This window comes from Eretmochelys imbricata, chromosome 14, assembly GCF_965152235.1.
Source record: "Eretmochelys imbricata isolate rEreImb1 chromosome 14, rEreImb1.hap1, whole genome shotgun sequence".
NCBI classification, from domain to species: Eukaryota; Metazoa; Chordata; order Testudines; family Cheloniidae; genus Eretmochelys; species Eretmochelys imbricata.
In genome coordinates, this window is record NC_135585.1 from 30,862,804 (window position 1) to 30,886,675 (window position 23,872).

The window sequence follows — 23,872 nt, forward strand, 5'->3', positions numbered from 1 at the left end:
CAGGAACAGGAACAGGAAAGGCGTTGGGGTGGGGCGGGGGAGGGGGGAAAAGATGCTGTCCCTAAACTCGGAGTCTAGAAACAATCTGGCATGTGTGATCTGGGTTAGTAAGACTCTATCACCACTCGCCACTCATTGGGGCACACACTGAGCCAGATCCTCAGCTGGTGTAAATCAAGGTAGCTCCATTTTTGTCATTGGGACAGTTCCCCAACTGAGGGCCTGTCACAAGACATGAATCTCATGCTCTATCTCTGTGAAAAGATGCTATGAACACTGACTGGCGCTGCAGTGAGAAGGAGAGGCTAAAACTCTTAATATTCACCTGAAGAAGAGCTCTGTGTAGCACAAAAGCTTCTCTCATTCACCAACAGGAGTTGGTCCAATAAAAGATATTACCTCACCCACCTTGTCCCTCTAATAGTCACAAAGCACATTCATGCCCTGTGTCAAGGTTCCTTCCCAACTCTGAACTCTAGGGTACAGATGTGGGGACCTGCATGATAAACCCCCTAGCTTATTTTTACCAGCTTAGGTTAAAACTTCCCCAAGGTACAAGCTGTTTTACCTTTTGCCCTTGGACTTTATTGCTGCCACCATCAAGCGTCTAATAAATATATAACAGGGAAAGAGCCTGCTTGGAAATGTCTTTCTCCCCCAAAAATCCTCCCAAACCCTACACCCCCTTTCCTGGGGAAGCCTTGATAAAAATCCTCACCAATTTGCATAGGTGAACACAGACCCAAACCCTTGGATCTTAAGAACAATGAAAAACCAATCTGGTTCTTAAAAGAAGAATTTTAATGGAAGAAAAAGTAAAAATCACCTCTGTAAAATCAGGATGGTAAATACCTTACAGGGTAATCAGATTCAAAACAGAAAATCCCTCTAGGCAGAACCTTAAGATACAAAAAGACACAAAAACAGGAATATTGATTGACTGGGGATTGGTCCTGCTTTGAGCAGGGGGTTGGACTAGATGACCTCCTGAGGTCCCTTGCAACATTGATATTCTATGATTCTATGAATATACATTCCATTCAGTACAGCTTATTTTATCAGCCATTTAAACAAAACAGAATCTAATGCATATCTAGCTAGATTACTTACTAAGTTCTAAGACTCCATTCCTTTTCTGTTCCTGGCAAAAACATCACACAAACGGAGAGAACCTTTGTTTCTCCCCTGCTCCAGCTTTGAAAGTACCTTATCTCCTCATTGGTCATTTTGGTCAGGTGCCAGCGAGGTTATCCTAGCTTCTTAACCCTTTACAGGTGAAAGGGTTTTTCCTCTGGCCAGAAGGGATTTTAAAGGGGTTTACCCTTCCCTTTATATTTATGACATGCCTCCCAAATCACAGATAGGGTGAAACACTGGCTGTGATTTCTTCCTGGAGCTCTAGGAGAAAACAGACTTAATAAGACACATGCACCTCTAAATGTACTACCAAGTATAAAAAGACTAACAATATTTTCCACATCTCAAGGACGATCTTAAGCAGTTGATTCTGGGAAACTTTCACGGGAGAGCACATCAGCCACTTTGTTAGAAGATCCTGAGATGTGTTGGATGTCGAAATCAAAATCTTGGAGAGCTAAACTCCATCGAAGAAGTTTTTTGTTATTTCCCGTGGTGGTATGAAGCCACTGTAGCGCAGCATGGTCGGTTTGCAGGTGGAAACGCCGTCCCCAAACATATGGGAGTAGCTTTTCCAGAGCGTAGACAATGGCGTAACATACCTTTTCACTGACTGACCAGTTGCTTTCCCTCTCAGACAGCTTCTTGCTGAGAAACACTACAGAGTGGAATTCTTGATCCGGTCCTTCTTGCATTAAAACTGCTCCCACAACACGCTCGGACGCATCTGTGGTTACTAGGAATGGTTTGTCAAAGTCTGGGGCCCTTAGTACAGGGTCAGACATGAGTGTCGCTTTAAGCTGGTTAAAGGCCTTCTGACACTTTTTGGTCCACTGAACGGCATTTGGCTGTTCCTTTTTGGTTAGGTCTGTCAGTGGGGCGGCGATTTGGCTGTATTGCAGTACAAATCGCCTGTAATATCCGGTCAAACCTAAGAAGGATTGGACCTGTTTCTTTGACTTTGGGACAGGCCATTTTTGGATAGCATCCACTTTAGCCTGTAGGGGGTTGATAGTTCCTTGACCCACCTGGTGTCCAAGGTGAGTCACTCTGTTTAGGCCTATTTGACACTTCTTAGCCTTAACAGTTAGTCCTGCCTCCCTTATGCGCTCAAAGACTTTTTGTAGATGTTCCAGGTGTTCTGTCCACGAATCCGAAAATATGGCCACATCATCAAGGTAGGCAATTGCATAGTCTCCTAATCCCGCTAGGAGACCATCTACTAGTCTTTGGAAGGTGGCGGGTGCATTTCGCAGCCCGAAAGGGAGTACATTAAATTCATACAGCCCGAGATGTGTGGTGAAGGCTGACCTTTCCTTGGCAGATTCATCTGGCGGTACCTGCTAGTACCCCTTGGTTAAGTCCATGGTAGAGATGAACTGGGCCCGTCCCAGTTTCTCTAATAGTTCATCTGTGCGTGGCATTGGATAGTTGTCTGGGCGAGTTACAGCATTTAGCTCACGGTAGTCCATGCAAAAACGTATCTCCCCATCTGGTTTGGGAACTAGAACCACTGGAGATGCCCAGGCACTGCCAGAGGGGCGGATTACCCCCATCTGTAGCATATCCTGGATCTCTATAAAACTATAGCAGTTTTAGCTTGAGGAGACACCCGGTAAGGTTGGACTTTAATTGGGTGAGCATTACCTGTGTCAATGGAGTGGTATGCCCGTTCAGTCAGTCCTGGGGTGGCTGAGAACATTGGCGCGTAGCTAGTGCACAGCTCCTGGATCTGCTGTCGCTGCATACGCCCAAGGGTCATGGAGAGGTTCACCTCTTCCACACCACCAGCACTTTTCCCTTCGTAGTAGACACCTTCAGGCCACTCAGCGTCATCTCCTCCCTGGGCTGTAAACTGACAAACTTTTAATTCTCTGGAATAAAAGGGCTTTAGAGAATTAATATGGTACACCTTAGGCTTTCGGTTGGAGATGGGGAATTCTATGAGATAATCAACAGCTCCCAGGTGCTCCTGGACCGTGAATGGCCCTTCCCATGACGCTTCCATTTTCTGGGCCTGGAGCGCCTTTAAGACCATGACCTGGTCTCCTACTATGCAGGAACACTCTCTGGCATGTTTATCATACCAGGCTTTTTGCTCTTTTTGAGCATCCTGTAGGTTTTCTTTAGCAAGGGCTAAAGAGGTTCAGAGGGTGTTTTGTATGTTGGTTACAAAGTCCAGAATGTGAAAACCCCTTCCATTGCTGCTTCACCAACTGTAATGGCCCCTTAACCTCACAGCCATATACATATTCCTCAGCTCTCATACCCTAATGCCCCTACTCTACTTGCGCTACATTGATGACATCTTCATCATCTGGACCCATGGAAAAGAAGCCCTTGAGGAATTCCACCATATTTCAACAATTTCCATCCCACCATCAACCTCAGCCTGGACCAGTCCACACAAGAGATCTACTTCCTGGACACTATGGTGCTAATAAGCGATGGTCACATAAACACCACCCTATACTGGAAACCTATTGACTGCTATGCTATTGGCCTTGATAGAAGTACCTGCCCGTGGTGACCATGGTACAGGATAACCCTCAGGACATACGAAGGCAGCTCCAGATCCGGAAGCAGCTTCCGTTTGCTGGCAGGAGACCTTGCAGGTTTAGGGGGGGTGAGATAGGCACTAACATGGGCATGGAAGTTTGGGGAACAGGACAGAGGCCGGGGCTGGGCATGGAGGGCAGGGACCTGGGAAGAAAGAGAGAAGATCAACCACTTTCTGAATGTGAGTCAGGATTATCCCCACTTTAGAGAGTGGGAAATTGAGGTGCCACGTGGGAGCGGGATTGACGTTTGGCCGAGCGTCTGAAGAATCGCTACAGCTAAAATAGAAAAGCTATTAAGTGTCAGAAGAAGATGAATCGTGGAATTCAGAGTTCAGGGCTGACCAGCAAAGATGTCTTACATGTCATAAACCAGTCTGCGCTCTGCCACCTCCCTGGTCTCGGAGACAGGGGTCCATCCCTTGGACAGGGGTTAAAGAATCTTTCTCTCAGACACACAACTGTGAATAGTTTGGAAAACAAACCCTACTTATAATGTTGTTCACTGGCCCTGCTAGAAACTCCACCCTCCAACCATTGTGAACCAGGACCAGGGACACCATTCCCCTCTCCTGTCTACAGGTACCTGTGCACCTGCAGACATTGCAGCTGGCACATGCATTGGTGCAGGCTCTGTCACGGAGCTGGATGAATCACCCTGCTGGCCCACATACCCAGCGTTCTCTCCCTGGGCAATCCGTCCCGCTGTCTGCTCCACCTCTCTTCATCCAGGAACCTCTAGAGCAGTCTCTCTTGATGGATTGTGTCCTTCTTCTCCTTGGCTCTTTTGGAAGCCAGGTGCTTTTGGCTTCTCTTTGCCTCTATTGGCAAACCTCCTGCACGGTCCTCGTCCTTCTGGCCCACTGCTGGCCACTTGTAGCACCAGCAGTCTTGGCCCAGCAGGCGTGCAAGTGTCTTCCAGTGGAAGGAAACAGAGACTATATTCACTGTACTGCCTGGGGTGGGGGGAAGAATCCCGCACTTTGCTTTCTGTCTGTCCACACTGTGGAATGCTTCTAGATCACTCTTTCATAAATTCTCGTGTATTCTCCATCTCACTTCCATCCCTGGAAGATTCACAGAGGCACAAGCAACCTGTCTGCCAACAGTGGCCAATGCCAGTTTCTCCAGAGGGAATGAACGGAATAGGTATTCATCAAGTGATCCATCTCCCGTTGACCATTTCCAGCTTCTGGCAAACAGAGACTAAGGACACCATTCCTACCCATACTGCTTAATAGCCATTGATGGACCTTTCCTTCATCAATTTCTAGAGTTATTTTTTGAACCCTGTTATAGTCTTGGCGTTCACAACATCCCCTGGCAAAGAGTTTCACGAGTTGACTGAGCATCAACCTCTTGTTTTACTTTAAATCAATTACAGATAATTAAGACGCTGGATCTGGCTGACGCAGGGTAGGCTGCAGTTGTGTTTTGGGGATCTTTACCAATCCTGGCTCTGACTTTGGGGAATCCCTTAATATTTTAGAACTATCAGAAAACCAAGTAATTTTCCAGGCATGTGATAGGATCGCATCAAAGTATGCGGAGGAGCTATTGAGGGCAATGGTGTGTGAACAGCACATCAATGAGTGCAATGGTTTTATGAGATACCGGGGACAAGGGGAGGGTGACCTACAAAAGCTCTCTCTACCCAAACATTTGAAAAAGTCATCCAGAACTCATGCTTCAAAAAAAAATTCTGACTATCACCTTCCAGGAGAGGAAGGAAATCAGGACAAAAAGTAACAAACTTTTGAATTAGAATGCAGACTTCTGCAGGCTGCAGAGTGGATTCTCTCTTACCCTGCTCCCGAGCCCAGCAACAGAGATGCCAGGATGACATAGGGCAAAAGAATGTCTGCTGCATGAAGCATCATCTAAAGTCACCTTCCAAGGAGTTCAAGAGAAACCAGGATAAAATCAAGGATTCAAAATTCCTATTGTTACTGCTAGGTGGGGTAATAATTTGCAACCCAAAGAATACACCTTAAGAATTAGATAAAAGTACCAATAGAACAAAAAGCTCAACTTGCAAAAATAGCCCCTCAGGCCTGCTAGGCTTGTTAGCCGTTAACAGTATGGAAAGCTGTACCTTCAAGGGTTTCCCCCTTCTGTTTGGACTTGTGATGAGGAATATAAATCCCACACTGGGCAAGAAGGGGTTAAGGAGCTGCTCTGGCCTCAGCCAGACCCACCCCAACACATCTGCAGGGTAGGCACAGACCAGAGGGAGGATTTAAAAGGGAGCAGAACAGCTCACTTGTGGGCAGACCTGGCAAGAGGAAGGTCCTTTATCTGGCAGATCCTGAGGGAAGGCTTGCTCTGTCCCTCAGCAACTGCCTGAAGGTTCCCCCCTGACATGGGCGGCGAGTTCTATGGGCCTGTGGAGCCCGGGCACCAGGAATATTCCTGTCCCAGAGGCCCGGCTCCACCAAAGTTTCCAACCTCCCACACACACACACACTCCCCCCGCACTTCCCCCGGCCCCACCCGCTGCCCCCGGGCAATTTAAAACAGCCCAGCGGCTCCCGCCGCCACCCACAGCACAGCGGGGCTGAGCGGCTTCCTGCGCACTCGTTGGAACTTTTGCACCGAGTTTTCAGTTTCTTTAAAAAAGAATCCCGAAATGTTTGAGGGAAGCAGACAGGTTCTAAGATGTTGTTGTTGGCGGTATTGTTTAGCTGAAAAAACAATCTCCATTAAAAAGAACCCAGCTGAAAATTTCCAACCAGCAGTAAATGTTAAATAAATTGGGGAACATTAATCTTGCCTGATAAGAGCCTGATTTCAAACTCATTGATTCGATCTCATCTCTGTGATTTCTTTTTCAAGGGGAAAGTTGCGTGGAGGTAACAATTGAATAAGCAGTAAAGTTGGCAGCACACAGAATGTTTTTTACAGAAGAGCCCCTTTAAACCCTGGCTTAGAGTTGAACCAAGCAGCCAAAGCCTGTCTATCCTGACCCTATTCAAGGACACACGGGAGCTGACTGGGAGTAGAACCCAGAGTTCCTGGCCTAGCTCCACACTGCTGCTGGCTGAGTATAAATGGTGTAAATGGGTGTACAGAACTTACACAGAAGACACAGAAGACACGGGGCTGTGTTGGCATTTTATTCTATTAGATTCATGCCCAAGTGGTAAGCTTGGTGATGGTCGCAATGGAGGGACCTTCTTTGCAAGAACTGTTGGATTTGGAGCGTGCTTTGTTCCATCCTTCATACTGCATTTTATCAAGCCACACCTTGTGCCGAATCCTCAGATTGGGTAAAGTGATGAAGGAGGTTACACAAGCGTGATAATATTACTGATTGATTGTCAGAGGTGAGGAGCACTAAGAACACCTACTCATTGTAAGTGATGAGTTCTATGTACCTTTGACATTCCTAGAATGAGATATTAGGGAAAGGAGAAACAGGGCCATTCCCTCTGTCACTCTAGTGCTGATCATTGTCCTTCTCATTCCCTCCACAGCCATCACACAGTGTACTGAGGAAGAAAATGTCCAACCAAACCTCCATGATCAAATTCTTTCTCCTGGGATTCTGTGATGTTCAGGAGCTGCAGATTTTACAAAGCAGTGGTGTTTCTACTGCTTTACCTGATATCCCTGCTGGGGAACCTTCTCATCATCACAGCCAGAGCCCTTGACCGCCACCTTCACAACCCCATGTACTTCTTCCTGATGAATCTGTCCATCCTAGACTGTGGTTCCATCTCTGTCACCACTCCCAAATCTATGGCCAATTCCCTCATGAACACAAAATAGATTTCTTATTCTGGATGAGATACCCAAATCATTTTTTTCTTATTCTTTGCTTCAGCAAATTTTCCCTTACTGACCATCATGCTGTATGATCGATACATCGCCATCTGCCAACCATTGCACTTGGAGAAAGTAGTGAACAGGAGAGCTTTCGTCCAAATGGCAGCCAGTGCCTGGATCAGTGTTATTCTCTACTCTGCAGTGCACACCAGGAACACGTTTGCAATATCCTTGGGTGGGTTTTTGGAGGGGGGTGAGGGAGTGAGAGAACCTGGATTTGTGCAGAAAATGGCCTAACTTGATTATCATGCACATTGTGTAAAGAGTTGTCACTTTGGATGGACTATCACCAGCAGGAGAGTGAATTTGTGTGGGGGGGTGGAGGGTGAGAAAACCTGGATTTGTGCTGGAAATGGCCTAACCTGATGATCACTTTAGATAAGCTATTACCAGCAGGACAGTGGGGTGGGAGGAGGTATTGTTTCATATTCTCTGTGTATATATAAAGTCTGCTGCAGTTTCCACGGTATGCATCCGATGAAGTGAGCTGTAGCTCACGAAAGCTCATGCTCAAATAAATTGGTTAGTCTCTAAGGTGCCACAAGTACTCCTTTTCTTTTTTCTAATATTAAGGTAAATGTGTCAGTCTTGTCCTCTGCTATTTTCTCCTTCATGAATCTCTGCTGTGCTCTGTGGAGAAATTAGGGCAGAGGGGTAAAGGATCTTGCTTAGGGATGCATCAGAAGTCAGGGGAAAAGCCCGAACAGAGACCAGGATCTCCTGCCTTCTAATACCCTAAACTTCATAGTTACAGAGGGCCTGATCCAATGACAGAGGAAGTCAAAGTTATTCTATTCATTCACTCTAGTAGACTTGGGAAGAAATTCATGGTGGTTTTTCACCTGTAGATTTCAAACCATTTTACCAAGGTGGGTGAGTGGGATTATTTCATTTATTTACAGATGGGGAAACTGAGGCACAGACAGTTAATCTGACTTTCACACAGTAAATGAGTGACAGAGCTGGGACAAACTCCAACTCCTTATTTCCCATCTTCCAGACCAGGCTACAGCTGAGATTTCAAAAGCTGCCTAAGGGATTACGGAGCAAATTCTTAAAGGCTTTTAGGTGCGTAGTGGGATTTTTCAAAGCAGCTAGGTGTCTAATACCCATTGCAATCAAGGATTTTTAGGTGCCAAGATACTTCTAAAGATCTCATTAGGTGTCTAAAAACCTTTAAAAATCTGGTTTTTAAACAAACAAATGCCCGAGAAAATTAATGAGGAGTGGGCATCCATGTGACATTTGTAGCTATGAAAACCTAAGTCTACCTCTAAGAGAAATATCCAAACCATTTTTACATTCTTATCTATGCGACTCAATAAATTACAGCAGCAGTGAGTTCCACAGATCTATCATATAGTTATTTTCTCTTCTGCATTCAAGAGTTGAAAAAGATGAATGAAATTTAGAAAGTGAGAAAGTAAGTGAGAGAGAAGGAAGTATGTTACAGATGAACCAATTACTCACTGGGAAACCTATTCCTTCCAACCAGATATGGCCCAGTAGGTCACTTTACCAAGTATACAAAAAATAGGTCTTAATACAAGTGGTTTAAAGTATATTTCTGGGATCCTCTCTCTCTCTCTCTAGTGGACCTAACTTATTAGCTTTTGCTGACAGAACTAGCCAGAACAGACCCCCTTCACACATTATATTCTCTCCTTAGAATGAGGCATTCTTGGATTCTGAGGAAAAAAATGCATTGCGAGCCATATTTTTTCCTCCAGCTATAAATCAAACATTTAAAGGTTTCATACACAAAATCTTCCTACTTATTGCATAAATTTCTATATTGGTTAGAATCTCATTGCATTACCATTTTGTCATCACCCTGCTGTCTTTTTCCCTTACCTGCTTCATTTATGTATGGCAACTCAACAGGTCCAAGAAAGAAGATGAATTTATGTTCCTCAGAAGTGCTCTTGGGATTTGGTCTCAACAGAATTTCACTGTCTTCTCAAGAATGTGCCAAACCCCTGGCTTAGTAAGGATGGTGTCCTTGTTTAAAGAAGAGCACTGGAAGTTAGGAGATCTTGGTTCTGTGTCTCCATTGACTTGCTGATGGACCACTGTGAAATTGTTTAAGTTCTTTCTTTCTCAGTTTCTCCATTTGTAAAAGACAAAAGGCCAGATTTCTCAAGGTATTTAGATGCCTATTGAAATTTCCAGAAGCACCTCGGAACCTACAACTCATTGATTTCCGTGGATGTTAGGTGCCTCTGTCCTTTTAATAATCTCACTAGGTGACTAAATACTTTTTCAAATCTGGCCCTAAGTGGCTGCCCAAAGTTAGGCAACTACGTCCACATTTAGGCAACCTAATAGGTGGTCTAAGATACAGAAATATAAAGCACCAGAGGCTGAAGACATTCAGACGTCTGAAGATAGGCAGATAGGCACCTAGTGGGAATTTCAGAAGTACCTATGCAGGTTAAGCACATAACTCCAATTGAATTCAATGGGGTTTAGGTGCCTAGGCCTTTGAAAATCCCACTAGACACCTAATAACCTTTGAAAATCTGGTTCTAAGCCCTGGTCTACACTAGGACTTCAGGTCGAATTTAGCAGCATTAAATCGATGTAAACCTGCACCCGTCCACACGATGAAGCCCTTTATTTCGACTTAAAGGGCTCTTAAAATTGATTTCCTTACTCCACCCCTGAAAAGTGGATTAGCGCTTAAATCGGCCTTGCCGGGTCAAATTTGGGGTACTGTGGACACAATTTGACGGTATTGGCCTCCGGGAGCTATCCCAGAGTGTTCCATTGTGACTGGTCTGGACAGCACTCTCAACTCAGATGCACTGGCCAGGTTGACAGGAAAAGAACTGTGAACTTTTGAATCTCGTTTCCTGTTTGGCCGGCGTGGCAAGCTGCAGGTGACCATGCAGAGTTCATCAGCAGAGGTGACCATGATGGAGTCCCAGAATCACAAAAGAGCTCCAGCATGGACTGAACGGGAGGTACGGGATCTGATAGCTGTACGGAGAGAGGAATCCGTGCTATCAGAACTCTGTTCCAGTTTTCAAAATGCCAAAACCTTGTCAAAATCTCCCAGGGCATGAAGGACTGAGGCCATAACAGGGACCCGAAGCAGTGCTGCGTGAAACTTAAGGAGCTGAGACAAGCCTACCAGAAAACCAGAGAGGCAAATGGCCGCTCCGGGTCAGAGCCCCAAACATGCCGCTTCTATGATGAGCTGCATGCCATTTTCGGGGGTTCAGCCACCACTACCCCAGCTGTGTCGTTTGACTCCTTCAATGGAGATGGACACAACGTGGAAGCAGGTTTTGGGGACGAAGAAGATGATGATGATGAGGTTGTAGATAGCTCACAGCAAGCAAGCGGAGAAACCGGTTTTCCCGACAGCCAGGAACTGTTTCTCACCCTGGACCTGGAGCCAGTACCCCCCATACCCACCCAAGGCTGCCTCCTGGACTCGGCAGGCAGAGAAGGGACCTCCGGTGAGTGTACCTTTTAAAATACTATACATGGTTTAAAAGCAAGCATGTGAAAGTATTAATTTGCCCTGGCATTCGCGGCTCTCCTGGATGTATTCCCAAGCCTTTGCAAAAGGTTTCTGGGGAGGGCAGCCTTATTGTGTCCTCCATGTTAGGACACTTTACCACTCCAGGCCAGTAACACATACTTGGGAATCATTGTACAACAAAGCATTGCAGTGTATGTTTGCTGGCGTTCAAACAACATCCGTTCTTTTTCTCTCTGAGTTATCCTCAGGAGAGTGAGATATCATTCATGGTCACCTGGTTGAAATAGGGTGCTTTTCTTCAGGGGACACTCAGAGGAGCCCGTTCCTGCTGGGCTGTTTGCCTGTGGCTGAACAGAAATGTTTCCCGCTGTTAGCCACGGGGAGGGGGGAGGGTTGAGGGGGTAGTCATACGGTGGGGGGAAGCAAAATGGGACCTTGTAACGAAAGCACATGTGCTATGTATGTAATATTAACAGCAAGGTTTACCCTGAAAGAGTGTAGCCACTGTTTTATAAAATGTGTCTTTTTAATTACCGCTGTCCCTTTTTTTTTCTCCACCAGCTACATGTGTTTCAATGATCACAGGATCTTCTCCTTCCCAGAGGCTAGTGAAGATTAGAAAGAAAAAAAAAAAACACACTCGAGATGAAATGTTCTCCGAGCTCATGCTGTCCTCCCACACTGACAGAGCACAGACGAATGCGGGGAGGCAAATAATGTCAGAGTGCAGGAAAGCACAAAATGACCGGGAGGAGAGGTGGCGGGCTGAAGAGAGTAAGTGGCGGGCTGAAGAGAGTAAGTGGCGGGCTGAAGACAGGGCTAAAGCTCAAATGTGGCGGCAGCGTGATGAGAGGAGGCAGGATTCAATGCTGAGGCTGCTGGAGGACCAAACCAGTATGCTCCAGTGTATGGCTGAGCTGCAGCAAAGGCAGCTGGAGCACAGACTGCCACTGCAGCCCCTGTGTAACCAACCGCCCTCCTCCCCAAGTTCCATAGCCTCCACACCCAGACGCCCAAGAACGCGATGGGGGGGCCACCGGCCAACCAGCCACTCTGCCACAGAGGATTGCCCCCAAAAAAGAAGGCTGGCATTCAATAAATTTTAAAGTTGTAAACTTTTAAAGTGCTGTGTGGCATTTTCCTTCCCTCCTCCACCACCTCTCCTGGGCTACCTAGGTAGTCATCCCCCTATTTGTGTGATGAATGAATAAAGAATGCATGAACGTGAAGCAACAATGACTTTATTGCCTCTGCAAGCAATGATCGAAGGGAGGAGGGGAGGGTGGTTAGCTTACAGGGAAGTAGAGTGAACCAAGAGGCGGGGGGTTTCATCAAGGAGAAACAAAGAGAACTTTCACACCGTAGCCTGGCCAGTCATGAAACTGGTTTTCAAAGCTTCTGTGATGTGTACTGCGCCCTCCTGTGCTCTTCTAACCGCCCTGGTATCTGGCTGCGCGTAACCAGCAGCCAGGCGATTTGCCTCAACCTCCCACCCCGCCATAAACGTCTCCCCCTTACTCTCACAGATATTGCGGAGCACACAGCAAGCAGTAATAACAGTGGGAATATTGGTTTCGCTGAGGTCTAAGCGAATCAGTAAACTGCGCCAGCGTGCCTTTAAACGTCCAAATGCACATTCTACCACCATCTGCACTTGCTCAGCCTGTAGTTGAACAGCTCCTGACTATTGTCCAGGCTGCCTGTGTGTGGCTTCATGAGCCAGGGCATTAAGGGGTAGGCTGTGTCCCCAAGGATAACTATAGGCATTTCAACGTCCCCAACAGTTATTTTCTGGTCTGGGAATAAAGTCCCTTCCTGCAGCTTTTGAAACAGACCAGAGTTCCTGAAAATGCGAGCATCATGTACCTTTCCCGGCCATCCCACATTGATGTTGGTGAAACGTCCTTTGTGATCCACCAGAGCTTGCAGCACTATTGAAAAGTATCCCTTGAGGTTTATGTACTTGCCAGCTTGGTGCTCCGGTGCCAAGATAGGGATATGGGTTCCATATATCACCCCACCACAGTTAGGGAATCCCATTGCAGCAAAGCCACCCACTATGACCTGCACATTTCCCAGGGTCACTACCCTTGATATCAGCAGATCTTTGATTGCGTGGGCTACTTGCATCACAGCAGCCCCCACAGTAGATTTGCCCACTCCAAATTGATTCCCAACTGACCGGTAGCTGTCTGGTGTTGCAAGCTTCCACAGGGCTATCACCACTCGCTTCTCAACTGTGAGGGCTGCTCTCCTCTTGGTATTCATGTGCTTCAGGGCAGGGGAAAGCAAGTCACAAAGTTCCATGAAAGTGCCCTTATGCATGCGAAAGTTTCGCAGCCACTGGGAATCGTCCCAGACCGGCAACACTATGCGGTCCCACCAGTCTGTGCTTGTTTCCCGAGCCCAGAATCGGCGTTCCACAGCATGAACCTGCCCCATTAGCACCATGATGCATGCATTGGCAGGGCCCATACTTCCAGAGAAATCTGTGTCCATGTCCTGATTGCTCACGTGACCGCGCTGATGTCGCCTCCTCGCCCGGTATCGCTCTGCCAGGTTCTGGTGCTGCATATACTGCTGGATAATGTGTGTGGTGTTTAATGTGCTCCTAATTGCCAAAGTGAGCTGAGCGGCCTCCATGCTTGCCTTGGTATGGCGTCCGCACAGAAAAAAGGCACGGAACGATTGTCTGCTGTTGCTGTGACGCAGGGAGAGGCGACTGACGACACAGCTTACAGGGTTGGCTTCAGGGAGCTAAAATCAACAAAGGGGGTGGCTTTACATCAAGGACTATTTCAGGCAGGACTTCATGGAGGGTTCCAATAAGAAATGGTGCACCTAAGTTATTGTTCTTATTGGAACAAGGAGGTTAGTCTGGCCTCTGTTTGATACATGGCTAGATTTACCTCGCTGCACTTTCTCTGTGAGTGACTGCAGTGTGACCTAGAGGAAGGAGTCCCCTAGATGGGGGGGGGGAGGGAGGGGAAGCAAATGAGTTCAAAACAAATCTGGTCTATTTCTTGTTTTGATCCTCTCCATCTATCTTTTACATCTTTGGCTGGCAGCAGACGGTGCAGAAGGACTGCAAGCCATCCACATCTCATGGCTGCTCGGCAGAAGATGGTGCAGTAGGACTGCTAGCCATCCTCATCTCTTGCCTGCCTGGCAGAAGATGGTACAGTAGGACTGCTAGCAATCTGTATCGCCTGCCTGCTCACCATAAGATGGTTCAATAGGACTGACTGCAGGACTAAAGAGAATGACCTGGTCAAGTCACTCCAAATTTAGTCCCTGCGCCCATGTCTGCCCAGGCGCTCCCGACCAACGTGGCCAGGAGCACCTCGGACATGACGATGACGGCTACCAGTCGTACTGTACCGTCTGCTGCCAGAAGGCAATGGGTTGATGCTGCTGTGTAACAATGCCGTACCGCATCTGCCAGCACCCAGCAGACATAGTGTGACGGTTACCTGAGCGGGCTCCATGCTTGCCGTGGTATGGCATCTGCACAGGTAACTCAGGAAAAAAGGCACGAAATGATTGTCTGCCCTTGCTTTCATAGAGGGAGGGAGGGAACGGGGGCCTGACGATACGTACCCAGAACCACCCGCGACATTGTTTTAGCCCCATCAGGCATTGGGATCTCAACCCGGAATTCCAATGGGCTGCGGAGACTGCGGGAACTGTGGGATAGCTACCCACAGTGCAACACTCCGGAAGTCGACTCTAGCCTCGGTACTGTGGAAGCGCTCCGCCGAGTTAATGCACTTAATGCACTTAGAGCATTTTCTGTGGGGACACACACACTCGAATTCTAAAAAAACAACTTCTATAAATTCGACCTAATTTCGTAGTGTAGACATACCCTTAGTTTTAGGGTGACCAGATGTCCCGATTTTATAGGGACAGTCCCAATTTTGGGGGCTTTTTCTTATATAGGCACCTATTACCCCCCACCCCCGTCCCGATTTTTACACTTGCTATCTGGTCAGCTTATTTACTTTTGATTTTCCATTATTCTATTCCAGGCTTCACCCTAGTTATCCTGAGTCAGATCCTTAGCTGAGGACCTTTCACAAGACACATATCTCAATTTCCCCATTGTTAAATGGTGCTATTAACATTGACTGGCACTGCTGTGGGATGGTGAGGCTAAAAGTGCTAATATTCACAGAGACAAGGTGAGTGAGGTAATATATTTTATTGGACCAACTTCTGTTGGAGAGAGAAACAGATAAGCTTTTGAGAGCTAGAGACCTTGTCTCGCTCTCCAACAGAAGTTGATCCAGTAAAAGATATCACCTCACCCACCTTGTCTCTCTAATATCCTGGGACCAACACGGCTACAACAACATTGCAAACAATATTCACACAGCACATTCATGCCCCTGTTTGGAAGATGGTATAGAAACACACTCAGGAAAAGGGTGCTCACCTGTAACCACAGGACAGCTCAAGCTTCGAGTGATGACCTCTCATTTCTCAGGGTTTGGCAGCCAGGACTCGGTTTCCACCATTGAACTACTTGGGTCTCATCATTCAGTAGAAACTAGATCTGCTCAGCAAAGACACCTGCATCTATTTGAATGGACGAGCAGCTGCTGCGATCTGTCTTAGAACATGCTCTTCCCCCTCCATTTACACAGTGCAGAGCCGTCATATTTGTATCCTTCTCCATGGAAGGCTGTGTCTCCCTTGATTCCACCTCTGAAGAGATTGAGCGTGGGGAATTAGCGCTGTGTTTTCTGTGCAGACAGTACAAACAACTGTCCTGATGCAACCAACCTCCCGCTCCCAGAGGAATCGCCTTTCTGCTACCAGCTGTTTAAGGTCATTGCTCTGCATGGCTGAAATGTAATGCAGCGACCCTGGAGTGCAGGGCCATGCAGAGACTGAAACTACTGAGCAATCTTTACTTATGTCAACTGTCCCATTGCCTTCAGTGGAACAATGGCGAAGATGACTCAGGCCTGCCAGATTGGCTGCTGAAGCCACACAGTTTAACAGACACACAGGAAACTGAATGCAAAGTAAATTTAATCCATAGTTTGTAAATGAAAGATTTGGATGGAAGAATCTCTCTCCCATTCATACCCCCAATGGACATATTTCTCCCAAGGAACTTTGATGTTATCAGTAATTACTAATGTTTGTTTATTTAACAATATTCTCACCCTTCTGCTGAGCAGTAGCAGAATTCAGGTCTTGCAGATTGATTTCCCATTGGAAAATTAGTGATGTGGAGTCTGGGTAATTTCTCAGCATAACTTGTTTGTTTTTACACTATATTCACCAGTCCTGGAACAGAGGTGACCACAGACAACATGCCAGAATCCTCCTTTTAGGGATCTCAGCCCACACATCGGAGGCAGGACTAGCAAGCAAGGACTTTCCCCCACACAATACTTTCAGCCCAGGACACTTAGCTCTGGTTCACAGTACAAGTTTAGGTTGAATTTAGCAGCATTAGATTGATTTAACCCTGCACAATTAAGCCATTTTTGTCAACTTAAAGGGCTCTTAAAATCAATTTCTCTACTCCTCCCTGTGGAGGGGATTAATGCTGAAATCGACATCGCCGGGTTGAATTTGGGGCAGCGTGGACACAGTTCGATGGTATTAGCTTCCGGGAGCTGTCCCAGAGTGCTCCATTGTGACCGCTCTGGAAAGCACTCTCAACTCTGATGCACTGGCCAGGTAGACAAGAAAAGCTCCACAAACTTTTGAATTTCATTTCCTGTTTGGCCACTGCAGCAAGCTGATAAGAACAGGTGAGCATACATACCTGATCAGCAAAGGTGACCATGGAATCCCAGAATTGCAAAAGAGCTCCAGCATGGACTGAACGGGAGGTATTGAATCTGATCACTGTATGGGGAGACGAATCCATGCTATCAGAACTCCGTTCCAAAAGAGAAAATGCCAAATATTTGCAAAAATCTCCAAGGGCATGAAGGACAGAGGCTATAACAGGGACCCATAGCAGTGCCGCATGAAACTTAAGGAGCTCAGGCAAGCCTACCAAAAAACCACAGAGGCAAACAGCCGCTTGGGGTCAGAGCCCCAGACATGCCGCTTCTATGTTGAGCTTCATGCAATTCACAGGGAAGTAGAGTGAACCAAGGGGGCGGGTTTTCATCAAGGAGAAGCAAACAGAACTGTCACACCGTAGCCTGGTCAGCCATGAAACTGGTTTTCAAAGCTTCTCTGTTGCACAGCACGCCCTGCTATGCTATTCTAATCACCCTGGTGTCTGGCTGCACGTAATCAGCTGCCAGGCGCTTTGCCTCAGCCTCCCACCCCGCCATAAACGTCTCCCCCTTACTCTCACAGAGATTGCGGAGCACACAGCAAGCAGTAATAACAATGGGAATACTGGTTTCGCTAAGTCGGTAAACTGCGCCAGTGCACTTTTAAACGTCCAAATGCACATTCTACCACCATTCTGCACTTGCTCAGCTTGTAGTTGAACAGCTCCTGACTACTGTCCAGGTTGCCTGTGTATGGCTTCATGAGCCAGGGCATTAAGGAGTAGGCTGGGTCCCCAAGGAGAACTATAGGCATTTCAACATCCCCAACGGTTATTTTCTGCTCTGGGAATAAAGTCCCTTGCTGAAGCTGTTCATACAGACCAAAGTTCCCGAAGATGCGAGCGTCATGTACCTTTCCCGGCCATCCCACGTTGATGTTGGTGAAACGTCCCTTGTAATCCACCAGAGCTTGCAGCACCACAGAAAAGTACCCCTTGCGGTTTATGTACTGGCTGCCTTGGTGCTCCAGTGCCAAGACAGGGAGATGGGTTCCGTCTATGGCCCCACCACAGTTAGGGAATCCCATTGCAGCAAAGCCATGCACTATGACCTGCACATTTCCCAGGGTCACTACCCTTGATAGCAGCAGCTCAGGGATTGCGTTGGCTATTTGGATCACAGCAGCCCCCACAGTAGATTTGCCCACTCCAAATTGGTTCCTGACTGACTGATAGCTGTCTGGCGTTGCAAGCTTCCAGAGGGCTATCGCCACTCGCTTGTGAACTGTGAAGGCTGCTCTCATTGTGGTATTCTTGCGCTTCAGGGAAGGGGAAAGCAAGTCACAAAGTTCCATGTAAGTGTCCTTATGCATGCGAAAGTTTCACAGCCACTGGGAGTCATCCCAGACCTGCAACACTATGCGGTCCCACCAGTCTGTGCTTGTTTCCCAGGCCCAGAATCGGTGTTCCATGGCATGAGCCTGCCACATTGCCACCAGGATGGTCAAATTGCCAGGGCCCGTACTTTGAGAGAAGTCTGTGTCCATGTCCTCATCACTCTCGTCACCGCGCTGCCGTCGCCTCCTCGCCTACTTTTGCAGATTCTGGTTCTGCATATATTATATGATAATGCGTGAGGTGTTTACAATGCTCATAACTGCCGCGGTGATCTGAGCAGGCTCCATGCTTGCCATGGTATGGCGTCTGCAGGAGAGCACAGTTGCAGGGGAAGTGGTGGTTGGATGACCAGTTTTGCAGACCTACTGCATCGTCTGCACGCTTGCCAAGGTATGGCGAGACAAGAGCAGCTGAGCAGAGTTGCAGCAGAAGTGGTCATATAGAGGACCTGTGAGACCACCAGGAAAGCAGAGTGGCAGCAGAAATGGTCATTTGATGATGACAGTTTGCAGCCCTACTGCACTGTCTGCTGAAAGCAGTATGGCGCCCGCATGGAAGAAAGGCGTGAAATGATTGTCTGCCGTTGCTTTCACGGAGGGAGGGGGACTGATGACATGTACCCAAAACCACCCGCAACATTGTTTTTGCGCCATCAAGCATTGGAGCTCAACCTAGAATTCCAGTGGGCGGCGGAGACTGCAGGAACTGTGGGATAGCCACCCACAGTGCAACGCTCCGAAAGTTGATGCTAACCTCGGTACTGTGGACGCACTCCACCGACTTAATGCACTTAGTGGGGACACACAATCAACTGTATAAAATCGCTTTCTAAAAAATCAACTTCTATAAATTCAACCTAATTTTGTAGTGCAGACATACCCTAAGGGTGAAAGCTGGGTCATCACCAGTGAGTGGGAGCTGGGCAAGGCAGGGTACTTCTCTGTATGATCTCTCTGACAAATGTAGCTGTGATTCTATCTAATGGTGTTTGTGGGGCAGATTGTACCTCATCAACCCCTTTGATTCAGGGGTTGGGGGGCGAGATGTGACCGCACATCTCTGCGTCTACGTTGGTTTTACTACCCTTCCGGTAGTCAGTGCTGTGTGGCCTAATAGCCAAAGTCCATATAACTCCACTTGCCCTAGTGGGATAGCGCGGCCTAGTGGCCAGAGTCCATAGAGTATGCTCCTAGAGCAGGGTGGCCCAATGGCCTGAGTCCATATATCCCTTTTAGGGTAAGAAAGGGGTTGGGGAACTATGTCGTCAAAAGGGAAGGGGGGCTGTGACCCCCGGTTGGGGAGCCCAGGCCCACCCGTTCTCACCGGGCTCTGACCCAGGGCCCTGCCAGCGGCGGGGTGATCCGCCACGGGGTCAGCAGGGAATCCTGCCGCAACACACTGATCTCGCTGTGGTGGGAGGTACCACACCCTTACCTTCCCTGGGTCACTCCCCACCAGTTCTCCAACAGTAGTAATCCTTGTGGCATCAGGGTTTCCAGGTTCCTTGGCACCCGACACTCCCTAGGGTTCCAATAGCTGTAAGCCTCTGTTCCCGGTTCCTGACTCTTCAGCTCTTCCCTGTAAGGGTTGTAGCTGCTTCTGGGCTGGAGCCTCCACTGGGCATCCTTCCTCCTTGGCCGCCCACCCTGACTGAACAGCCCTGCAGGCTTTTATACTTGACCTCCAGTTGGAGCATGCCCAGCAGAGCCTCCGGGGCATCGCTTCCTCTGCTAGGAGGGACGGGTTAACCCTCTCAGTCCCAGTGCGGGGCCGGTCCACCCTGTCACACACCCTCCCCTTTAGAACGGCGGTTGGGATTTCCCCCACCTTGTCCCCCTCCCCGCCCTTCCTCTTCTCCCACCCTGGAAAAAAAATCCGCGTTTCCGTGGGCCTTACCTGGCCTATGCAGCACTTGAAAGGAATAGGGCTGGAGGCACAAATACCACTGCATAATTTGATCATTTGTCTCTTTCATGCTGTTGATCCAGCGAAGGGGGGCATGATCACTCACTAAGAAGAGGTGGTTTCCCAATAAGTAGTACCGCATTGTGTCGACTGCCACTTAACTACGAGGGCCTCCCGTTCTATGGTGGAGTAGTGCGATTCGCGTGGGAAGAGCTTCCGGATGAGGTACAAAACGGGGTGGTCTTGTGACAAGACAGCTCCTATGCCTAATCCAGATGCGTCCGTCTGGAGAACGAAGGGCTTCATAAAGTCAGGTTGGGTCAACACAGACTCCTGGGTCAGTTGTTCTCGGAGTGCGTGAAAAGCATCCTCACATTCCTTCATCCATTAGACCTTCTGGGGCTGTGTTTTCTTCGTTAGGTCCACCAAGGGGGTGGCCAGTGTCGAGAAATTAGGGACAAACTGCGGATAATACCCCGCCAATCCTAAGAACTGCCATACCTGCTTTTTGGATTTAGGGGTAGGGTAGTCCCTCAAAGCCCGTACCTTATCCACCATAGGGTATAATTTCCCTCGCTCTATCGGATAGCCTAAATAAGTCACCTCCCACTGTCCTAAATGGCAATTGGCCGGATTTGCCGTGAGACCCGCGACACCCAGGGCTTGTAGTATATTGGTTACGTGCCGAATATGGTCTCCCCAGCTGGAGCTATAAATGACAATGTCATCAATGTATGCTGCAGCGTATAAACTGTGGGGGCTCAGTACCTGGTTTAGAAGCCCTTGGAATGTAGCCGCAGCACCACGGAACCCGAAGGGTATTACTGTAAATTGAAAAAGGCCGAACGGCATGGGAAAGGCTGACTTCACTCGTGAGGTAGGTGTCAGGGGGATCTGCCAATACCCCTTGGTTAAATCCAGGATGGAGATAAATTCTGCATGGCCTAGTCTCTCCAGTAACTCATCCACCCGTGCATGGGGTAGGCATCAAAGCGAGACATGGCGTTCACTTTGTGAAAGTTGATTCAAAACCTCACTGAGCCATTTGGCTTGGGGACCAGCACTATGGGACTCCTCCCCTCACTCTTTGATTCTTCCTCTACCCCAAAGGTTAACATCAACTCCAACTCCTTCCACACGGTCTCCCACATTTTCTTAGGGAGCAGGCGGTGGTTGTCTCTCACCTTTTGGCCGGGGATGGTGGCAATGTGGTGGCTGATCACCATTGTTCTTCCTGGTTGAGCGGACAAAACTGTGGGGAAAGCTGCTACTATCTGCCGCACCTGTTCTTGCTGGGTAGGGTTGAGTTCTTGGCTAATGGCTACCGTGCTTGACTCCTCGTACTTACCGGTAAATGGCCCAAGTTGATGTTCTGCAGGGTAGGGGGCAATCATAAAACCCTCGCGGTCCTTCCACACCTTCAGCAGGTTTATGTGGTACACTTGGGTGTCCCTTCATCGTCTGGACAGCTGAATCTCGTAATCAACAGGCCCTACCCACCGGACCACCTTGAATGGCCCCTGCCACTTGGCTAATAGTTTAGACTCAGAGGAGGGCAGTAACAGCAGAACGCGGTCCCCCAGCTCAAAGTTCCTCATCTTCGTCCCCCAATTATACTGGACCTCCTGGTTGCACTGTGCCTGTAACAGGTTCTCCAGGGCCAGGGTGCCTAGTTCCCAAAGTCAGTCCCTCAAATGGAGGATATACTGGACTGAACTTTTGACCCAGGTCTCTTGCTCCTCCCAGGTTTCTTTCAAGAGGTCTAAAATCCCCCGGGGTTGTGTCCCGTAGAGGAGCTCGAATGGGGAGAACCCTGTGGAAGCTTGAGGCACCTTGCCTATGGCGAAGAGGAATGCCGGTAGGAACTTGTCCCACTGACGGGGGTCGTCCCCCATGAATTTCTGTAGCATCACCTTCAGGGTTCCATTAAAGCATTCCACCAACCCGTCCGTCTGGGGACGGTAGATGGAGGTCTTGAGGGCACAGATGTTCAATAGTTGTCAGAGTTCTGCCATCAATTTGGAGGTTACATTAGTCCCCTGGTCGGTCAATATCTCTCGTGGCAACCCCATGAGGGAAAATATCTCCAATAGTTCATTAGCGATGATGGGGGCCATGGCTGTTCATAATGGTACGGCCTCAGGATACCAGGTCGCATAGTCTACTACAACCAAGATGTATCTATGGCCCATGCTACTTCTCTCCAGGGACCCCACCAGGCAAAGGTCAATCTGCTTGAATGGAGTGCCAATCACAGGCAAGCGTACTAGGGGAGCCCTCGGTACCCCCTTTGGGCCAGCCTTCTGGCACTCGGGGAAAGAGGCACAGTAATCCTGGACCTCCTGGTTTATGCCTGGCCAGAAAAAACTTTGGGCTACTCTTAGGAAGGTCTTTTTGTGCCCCAAATTCCCCATCCAGGGGACAGCGTGGGCAAGGCAGAGTAGTCCTCTTTGGAACCTCCGCGGGACCAGCAATTGGCGCACCTCAGCTCGTATCTCTGGCTCCTGGGTCACCCGATATAGCAGGTCCTTGTGGATCTCAAAATGGGGGCTTGGGGCCGATACTGCTGAGGATGGGCCTCTCCATCGCAGCTGGCCGCCTGGTCCCAGGCTCGACTAAGACTGGGGTCCCCTCTCTGTTCCTCCAGGAAATCTCCATCAATATCCAGCCTCCTCGTCTCTTCCACCGTTGAACAGTAGGTTAGGGCCTGACTCCCTTCTGTTACTTTGGGACCTCTCAACGTCCCCTCCAAGGGGTTCTCTGGCCCGGGTTCGCCTAATAGGCCCTGCCTCCCATAGCGGGTTCTGTACCTCTTCTTGGGCTGCCCGCTCCACCCCCATATGAGGTCGGTGAAACCCAGCCAGTCATGTCCCAACACCACAGGATACACTAATCAAGGAGCCATCCCCACTAAGCAATGCACCTCCTGTTGGGCAGCCTCCAGTCGTATCCAGACGGTGGGGTAAGACTTCATGTCTTCTACACTTTCCACAGTATGCATCTGATGAAGTGAGCTGTAGCTCACGAAAGCTTATGCTCAAATAAATTGGTTAGTCTCTAAGGTGCCACAAGTACTCCTTTTCTTTTTGCGAATACAGACTAACACGGCTGTTACTCTGAAACATGTATACATTGTAACTGGATCAGTGCCCCAGTGGGATGGGAATACTCTACCAGTCCCATGTGGATGACGGTCTGGCTGCATCCCGAGTCCACCAGTGCTAAGGTCAGGGTTCCTTCCACTCGCACCGGGATCACAATCTTCGGTGGTTCCTCCTTCTGGGCTCGTTGGTCCACCTTCAGGACCTGTCCATAATTAAAGTCCATGTAGGGGCACTCTCTCCTGAAGTGCCCTATTTGTCCACACTGGTAGTATCTATCCCAATTCCCCTCCGTGGGTAGGGTGCCTTGCGGTAGACTTCATTCCCCTGATGGTTCCTCTTGGCCACGGGACAGGCGCGCCCCTGAGGGTTGTGGGAGACCTCGTCTGTCAGGTGGGGAAATGGGGGCTTTTTCCGCCGGTCTTATGCACCGCTCCTTCTGGGAGTCAGTCTCTGCCTCCTGAAGTCCTCATCTTAAGACCCACTCGCTCCTCCGGCTCCGCAGCCATGTAGTCTTCGGCAAGGGACGTGGCCTCTGCGAGGATCTTCGGCCAGTGTCACTGCACCCACTCCTTCCCCCTGGTGGGTGGGATCCAGAGGAACTGCTCCAGCACCACAGCCTCGGCCACCTGGCAACTAGTACAGTGTTCAGGCTCTAGCCACCTCCAACAGAGGTCACGGACCTTCTGGGCTACTGCCT